Below are 8,545 nucleotides of genomic sequence, written 5' to 3'. Positions count from 1 at the left end.
ATGATTTTGCAACAAAAAAAAAAAAAAAGACATTAATGTCAAAAATTTATTGCATATTAATTTTTTAGAAAGGCTTTGAATTTTCATAAAACTATTCGATTCGGTTTTTTTCACCCTACTCATGAATACTTTTGAATTTATCTTTTTTTATTAATATATTAGAACAGTGTATTTCATTATCTACATGCACATTAATTTACCTACAACAATTATACCATGGGTGTAATATAATATCTCTGTTTTACAATGATGCAAAATAATGTTTATACCAACAACAAAACGTGCCTAACATATGTACTAATACATGAAAAATAATTTACCTATATTAAGAAGAAATGTAGTTCGATGCATAGTATTAAAAAAACTATGTTACACCCATGTTTATACAACAATAAAACGTGCCTAACATATCTAACAATACATGGAAAATAATTTACCTACAAGTTAGATAAATGTTATTTGGTTGGGTGTAGTATAAATTTTTTTAATAATTGGAAAAATTAAATATAACTAGGTGTAGTGTAATTTTTTTTATATAATTAGAACAAATTAATTTACCTACCTACTATTTGAAATGTTCATTTCTAATGATGCAAAATGTCACAGCCCGTCCCAAAGTTTTACACTCGTGATTGTAAATTGACGGAATTTCCCTTAAACGTGATTAAGATATGTGAATCATATATTGGTGAAATATATGTTTCTAAGTTATTTGGAGATGGAATTTTATGATTTGAGGTTAGGTAGGACCACACACCTCAAATCCCTCCCTATTTCCCGTACCCTGTCTCTCTCTCTCCTCCCTCACAATCTCTCATTCTCTGTCTCTCTCCCTCTCCTTCGAACTCACACAGACGAGCTCCAAAACCACCCTAAATCTATACCAACGACGGAGTTAAGACCACCATCGAACTCCTGGAGACTCCACGATCACGTAGACACCAATTTCAGGTAAGTTTTACTTCGGAAAACCTAGATTCTAAACTCCCCGTGAAAGTGCACTGTTCATGATCTTCGAATTGACTTTGTTTTAGGACAATCCAAGCTCACAGTGAGCTTAGTGAGGTTCCAAGGAAGCTCGGAGTGCTTCGTTGGAAGTTTTTGGACGTAAGAACACGGAGATCGACAAGTTCAAAGTTTGGCCGGAGCTTTCGAGGCATTTTCCGGCGAATACCCGGCGAGTTAGGAGTCAAGGTAGGTATCAATCTCTTCGTCTCGTCAAGTACTACAACTTTCCTTTTTGTTTCACTCAATTTCGTTGAGTATTGAAGAAGTTATACTCATTTGAAAAATACCCAGTTTCCGGCGACCTCCGAGGCTTTCGAGGCAGTTTCCGGCCAAACCACGGCGAACTAGGTGTTGTGCAAGGTACCATTCTCTTTGTCTCTTCAAGGGCTACAACTTTCGTTTTTGAATCACTTGATTTCGTTGAGAAATGACAAAGTTATGACAATTTGAAAAACTGCCCGGAAAACGGCCGCCGGAAAAACCAGTCCGGCGACCCAAGGAAGAAGAAGGTGCTACAGTTAAAAAAAAATAAATAAATAAAATTATTTTAAAAATATGTCGACGTCCGTGACGTCGAGTAGATCACCGTGGTATATTCATATACCCAATTTGAGCACCGTATGAGAAAGTTATTAAGGATTGTTGGTTAGGTGTTCGAATAACGTTTTATAGTTTTGGTGAAAATGTGAATTGACGATCCGACCGTTGGATCGTTACCAAACTTTGATACATTTTAATACGTAATATTTGAGGATTATTGGAACTTACGGATTGGGAATCCGAGTTACGGATCTTCCGGAATTGGAATTGTAAGTTCATAAAATAAAATGTTAACCGTCACTTAGTTTTGGAAATTGACGGAGATCCGACCGTTGGATGGTAATGAAATTTTAGGAAGTTGTCCTAGAGGTATATTGTGGACCTCTGGAAGTTATGGATTTAAAATCTGAGTGGCAGATCTTCCGGATCGAACTACGTAGTGACGTATTTTATATAAGTTATATATTCTATCACTATGAATTCTGAGGTTGGAATTAATTATTGTTTTAGGCGCCGATCGTCATGACGCCTTGGCGTATTGTGCTAGGGAGTTGTAGGGCGAACTCCAGGTGAGTGGACAGTTTTGTTTTCCGTATACATATATACTTGCCGTTTCCCAGAAATTGAAAATGCATGAAATTATGCTTTTAATGAAAATGTATAAAAGTATATGAGATATATTAGTTGAAATGCCATGCATAAAAGTATATGAAAAGTATATAGAAATGTGAATCGAATTGCCATGCATGAAATGATATGAAAAGTATGAATTGAGATATGATGCATATGAATGAATGGTGCGGCGGACACACAGGTGAGTATCAGGTGAGTATTTAATTACTGTTATGATGATGTTGATATATATTGAGCTCAAATCCTGCACCATGGTTTAGTGCTTATAGTATTCACCGCATCGCACGCTCGCCTTGGATCCAAGTAGATGCTAGTCGTACAGTCCACGCGGAGTGGGTACGACAGGCCAGTCGCGAGAGTGTTAGTGAGATTCCGACTGGTGGGTGACCTTAGATTATGTGCACAGATGATTGATGAGAAAGCACTAGAGCGTAACTTGTGTGCAGAAGGCCGGACGGGTCACAGAGGTGACTCCGGTAGAGTGATAGTGATAGATTTTGAGCTCTAGGTTCAACCGTACAGGGCTATTAGAGGGCCTCCGGTTGATTACTTTCTTGCACCTGATATGATTATTGTTGATGCATCCATATTTAACTGTTGAATTAGACATGGCATGGCATGATTGATAAAGAAAAATGTTGAGATAGTAAAAATGAAGTTTTGAGAATATATATGTATATTTATATTTTACATTTCTGGGAAAGTATACAGGTTTTACGGAGAGGGGTTACAACGTTTTGAGAAATGTTTGGATTTGGAAAAGAATTGTTTTACTGACCCACTCAATTTTGGTTTTGCGCCCTCCAGGTTCAAGAATCACAAAGGTGTGGTGACTACGAGGAATTCGACGGTGTTCTGACAGATTGGTCAAAATTAGGACTCACCTTCGGGTGTATCAACTTATAAATTGTATCTTAAAGCTTCCGTACTGTGCAAATGGTTACGTCACTCTCACGTGACGGCCAGCATGTCCTCCTTCGGGATGGGGTGTGTCACAAAATGTTCATTACCTAACTACAAATTAATTTCCAATAATTTACCTACAACAATTATACCATGGGTGTAATGTAATATCTTTCTTTACAATGATTCAAAATATTGTATGTACCAACAACAAAACGTGCCTAACATAAGTACTTGTACATGGAAAATAATTTACCTATAACAAAAGAAATGCAGTTTGATGTATAAAATCAACAATATTATGTTCCATTCATGTTTATACAACAACAAAACTTGTCTAACATATATAACAATACATAGAAAATAATTTACCTACAAGTTAGAGGAATGTTATTTGATTCAAAATATATAATATAGGTGTAGTATTTTTTTTTAAATAATTGGAACAAACTAATTTACCTACCAATTAATATAGGTAAAATTGTTACAAAATATATCACGAAAAAAAAATATTACTTTTCTAGTTTGACATGGATACGGTTAATGCAAACACTTTTTACATTTTATTTCACTTTTTCTACTATTAATTTGGCATAAATTTAGGAATTTGGAAAAAGGACCATAAAGTATGAGTGGCATGAGTGTAAATAAATTGTATTAATAGGTCAATAGTGTTCCCATATGTTTGCAAATTTTAAATTTGGGCTTAAAATGGATCTTTAAAGATAGATGGGTTTTTATCTAGAAATATTGAGTTCTAAGGGCCAAAATCTAAAGCACCCTTTTAATCGGACATGGAAAGGGATCCTCTCCGGTCCCTTCCACCAAATCCATCAAGTCAAGGAATCAGGATCTTTAAAATTTGATTCAACAGCTAAAAACAGGAACCCCCTTTAAAAGTTATAATAACTTTAGTCGTTGGATCAAATTTAAAGGGCCTGGAATCTTTGACTTGGTGGATTTGGTGGAAGGGATCCGGAGAGGATCCGTTTCCACCCAACACCTCGGTCTATTATGGCGCCTGATCCTAAGTTGATTCTCAACATTTTAATGGTAATTTTGAGCCTTGTGCAATGTTTTCCTGACCAGTTTCCAGAAGTTGTCCAAATTATCTAATGCAATGTAATGGGAGAGGATCCTTTCCGGACCCAATCACTCCGGATCCTCCTCCTCCGTCGTTTTTCTCTGCAGTTTTTCTTCTTTTTCCTCGTCTCCTTCAATTCTTCTTCTTCAATAATCCTTAATTCTTTAATTTTGAGTCTTCTTCTTCATTTTTTTGTTTGTTTATTGGAAAACTTCAAAACCACAAGTCGTCGATGACTATTATGACGTTGCCAATAACTAGCTCCTAGGAGGCCACAACGCCAACTCCGGGCCGACGCCAGCTCCGAGAAAACCATGACGCCAACTTGGCCTTTAAAGAAGAAGGATCCGGAAGATCCGATGACATTGGGTCCGAAGAGGATCCTCTTCCCAATGTAATGGCAAGGTTGGGTCCTGCATAACATCTTAAGGTTTCAATCTTGACGATTTTTTTTGTTTTTATTTTCACATTCTCAGTATTTAGACAATGAGACAAATTACAAGTGTAGGTCTTATATGTACATTATTCAGTGGGTGACACACTTCACTACTAAGAATAACAGGTAGCGCAACGAAGAAAAGGCCTCTCGCTAAACTGAAATCTATCGCTAGAAATTTTGAACGGTGAAATCGTCGTCGCGTAGTCTCTGTCGCACAAAGGTCATGACGTTAGGTTGTGCACGACGGAGGAATAGTAGTTCATTGCGCAATCGCAACCGCATGACGAAAAGAATCCGTCCCAGTAAGTATTCAGTGACAAAATACCGTCAACACTAAGAACGTTGTGCGACGAAAGTCCGTTGTTGCCATAAACTTTGCGCAATGAACTCTTTCGTTTTGCAAAATTTAACGAAACGATGTTTTATCAATTTCCATAAATTTAAATAATGATTAATTATATGCATTTTGTCCAATGACTATCACGCGACAAAATTTTTTCCTTTCTCTGTATTTTGTGCGTCGAAGTGTCTTCGTTGCACAATTTTTTTTTTTTTTAGTAATTGTAATTAATATAGTTTTATTTATTTTAAATTAATTTAATGAAATTAAAAACAGAAAATGAAGAGAAGAATATTTAATTAAAATGTTCATACAATGGGAGGAAAATTTATAAAATCCGAATATAATAAGAAAACTACAAAATATAGTCGTCCACGTCACAATCGTCGGCCGGTGGTGTTGCTACTGTGTTAGGGGGTGTAGGAGGTCGTAGTTGGAGCAGGTTATGCATCGGGGAACCGAATGCCAAAGAACTGAAGGGGGAGACGAATTTGGTTCATCATACTGCTCTGGACCGCAATATGCTGCTTTAGGCCTACCACTTCAAATGTCAACGATTCGACCTCTTTTATACTCTATCTGGAGGAGAAGGTAGGCGGGTCCCAATGGCAGGCATTCCTAAGCCCCAGGTGAACATTCCTCAACCTACGACCAAGGGTCTGGTCTAGGGTGTCCGTCATGATCTGAAAACCCGCATCCTCGGCATGAACCATATCCTCGAGCGAGGTCTCCAGAGGAAGCTGGGAAGCCACCTCCTGCAAAACGATCTAGATCTTCTCCATCATAGTGGCCTAGAATAGAGAAAACAAACAAATTGATTTTAATATAAATGTAATTAATATTAATACTAATTAAATATTAAAAGTTGAAATAACTTACATGGAGCTGCTCTGCCAACTCATTGTCGGGCCGAACGTATACCTCCTTAAACATGTCAATCTATGGAAACTTCAACCCCCTTGAATAAAAGAATATTAACACATAGGTTATCAATTGGGTAATGGACAATGAAAAATATTAAAACTAAAAATAAATATACACTTACCTGATGTCGCTCCTCCAACCTATAAGAGAAGCGTCACAAGCCAGAGTGGTGAAGAAGTTTCTTCTTCAATCGATTGATCAAGTTTGCCTTCACTTTTTTTTGTTAAATTAAAAAAACATATTAATTTCGATATTTATAACAAATTAATGAGAAAAATATAATATCATTAAAATATTATAAAAATATTTTTAAAATGTATGTTACTTACAAGGTATTTTTCTTCCTGAAAATAGCCGCAAATCCACTTTCATTCATCCCGACAGTTCACCAACTTCTTAGGCCACCTAACTGCTAGAGCGACCTCTAGATCGTCATATCGCTCATAATGCTTGTGGAGGTCACTCTTCCACTGAGTGAACTAGCCGGTGCAAATCTCGTGGATGCACCTTTTTTTATTGGCATCAAGGTTCTCTTTGACGAACGAGTACCAGAGTCGGCTATCATACTAAAATTCAAACAACAATTGGAATAATAATCCAGAAAAAATTAAGGCGTTTCCAAAATGAATTGGGAAGAATAAGAGAGGGAAACTGTAAATTTAAAGGAAGCTTGGCATTGATTCTCTAACTTAAAAGACCGACCGTCTAGCGTAAATGTTTACTCTGACTCAAATGACTAACTGTCTGGCATAAATATTTACTCATTGCACGACGAAGATTTCTTGCGCAAGATTTTTGTGGTAATTGTTTCATTGCGTATTTGTTTGGCGCCAATTAAAGGCTTACATGCAATTTTCTGCCAAACTTTGCGCGATGGGGTCCATTCTTTGTGATGCAATGACCCTGTTTCGTCGCACAAATTTTTTGGTACTTTAATTTTAGTCCGACGAAATTCCTCGACGATCCCTTGATTTCGTCGCGCGAAACAGCCTTGCATGACGTTCTCTCCTTCGTGGCACAAAGATCTATCGCGCAAATGGTTTTTTCTACTAGTGCTTGTTCCTTTTGATGTACGTACCTAGACTTCAAGAAGAGGGTGTGAACAAACCGCTTACATTTTTTTTTTTGTTTGTATAGAAGCTCAATGAATAGTAGTGGCCTTTTATACTTCAAACTAATTTAAATTGCTAAGAGGATTAATGGTTCGAACTGAAGTACATAGGAAAATGTATTTGCTCTAGAAAATGTGGTTATGCAGCTTATGCTTGTTTCGGCAAAACTCTTACTTTTCAAAAGGAATCATTTATACAAAATAAAATTACTTGGCCATACTACAAAATCATGAGGAAAGATACAATCTTATAATACTACAAATATTCATACAATCAACAAATGATGGATTTTTCTAGTGGATAAGACCTTCCTCCTCAACCCACTGTGCCCTGGGGTCAGTGGCAAAGCCACAAAGGAGCAAGGAAGTGCTATCAAACCTCCGGTCGTTAGAAATCGACCGCGTTTGGTACTTTTTCTACCCCCAACAGCATGATCCTCTTCTCTCGCTTCTCATTCTTGTGACTGTGACTTTGACCCCCATTTGCTGAGACCTCTCATGGCCTTTAAGAACACCATCAACCACGGAAAATTTATCAAAACACACCATCCACCTTTTCTAATTTTCCATTTTCTCTCTAAATATTGAATCTTTATGCTCTTTTGTGTAGCCGAGTTGATCAGGAGCTTGCATGTGTAAAGATTAGATGAAGGGAAGAGAAATGAAGTGGAGGGGGAGTTTGTGTTCAGAGAAAATGGGTTGTATGAGGAGCTGCCAGCTAAGCCGCTTCTCGGAGTGATGAAATTTTCAGCTTCCCAAGTGCTCCATGGTTATGTCAATGGCTGCTGGGTCTGCATTTTAGTAGTTCAGGAAAATTCACCGCTTGATTTTACATACATTGCCTCTATTCTTTCTGTGTAATGAATTTGTCTTATGTTGTCTTTTTTTTTTTTAATTTTTTTATGTTTTTCATGGTTTTGTTCTTTTGGTTGAGGGTTGTCATTATTTGTGTTTGTGTTTGAGATGTCCTGATTGCGATATTATCCGATTATAGATTTGCAAGGTTCTAAAAGTCACTAAGTGCTAGTCAAGCGGTAGGCAGAGGGCTAGAGCCTTAACTTCAAGACGGGTGCCTAGGCGATTTTTTTAATTATAATTGAATTTATTATATAACATATAAATAAATGTCTACTTATACTTAAAAAAAATTACATAATTGTATTGGGATACATAAATTGAAAAATAGAATGAGATATAGATTATAAAGTATCAAAGCATATTGAAAACATAAGGAACCAGCATATAATGAGTGTTCATCCAAGTATTAAACAAGTCTCCTACAATTTATTGAAAAAGATAAAATGCAAAATAAAAGTTACCTATTTTATGTCTGCGTGAGAGTCGCCAACTAGCGGGTGCCTAGGTAGGTCTAGACACTATTTCTTAATTTTCAAACGTTTAGAGATTAATCGAGTTGGTAGCCAGCCCCCTAATGCTTATGCGGGGTCATTAGAATGATTAGCTTGATGTTTAAGATTTGGTTGTCTACATGTTTGAGATCTTTTAACATTTTAAATTTCGCCCTTCCCCCGATAATTTCTAACTCCGCCATTGCCAGAAGTC

At 36.8% G+C, this 8,545-nt stretch overlaps 2 long non-coding RNA genes across 3 annotated transcripts; one reads left to right on the top strand and one right to left on the bottom strand.

Moving 5' to 3' along the window:
• Positions 1-606: 606 nt before the first annotated feature.
• LOC126628391 (uncharacterized) lies at positions 607-3,238 on the top strand. The gene is made up of 5 exons (XR_007625404.1): positions 607-951; positions 1,035-1,194; positions 1,300-1,368; positions 2,059-2,117; positions 2,989-3,238. It is a non-coding gene; the product is annotated as an uncharacterized LOC126628391 (long non-coding RNA).
• A 1,989-nt stretch (positions 3,239-5,227) lies between these two features.
• On the bottom strand, positions 5,228-8,345 carry LOC126628381 (uncharacterized). Of its 2 annotated transcripts, none has more exons than XR_007625402.1 (5): positions 8,302-8,345; positions 6,201-7,485; positions 5,993-6,084; positions 5,827-5,905; positions 5,228-5,738 (listed from the first exon to the last, which is right to left on the bottom strand). It is a non-coding gene; the product is annotated as an uncharacterized LOC126628381 (long non-coding RNA). The 2 variants fall into 2 exon arrangements; XR_007625403.1 differs by having other exon boundaries at positions 6,201-6,437.
• Between the last annotated feature and the right edge of the window lie 200 nt (positions 8,346-8,545).

This window comes from Malus sylvestris, chromosome 1 (genome assembly GCF_916048215.2).
Source record: "Malus sylvestris chromosome 1, drMalSylv7.2, whole genome shotgun sequence".
NCBI lineage: Eukaryota > Viridiplantae > Streptophyta > Magnoliopsida > Rosales > Rosaceae > Malus > Malus sylvestris.
Note: the sequence above shows the minus strand (reverse complement) of the source record. Positions and strands in the feature narration are given on the sequence as shown.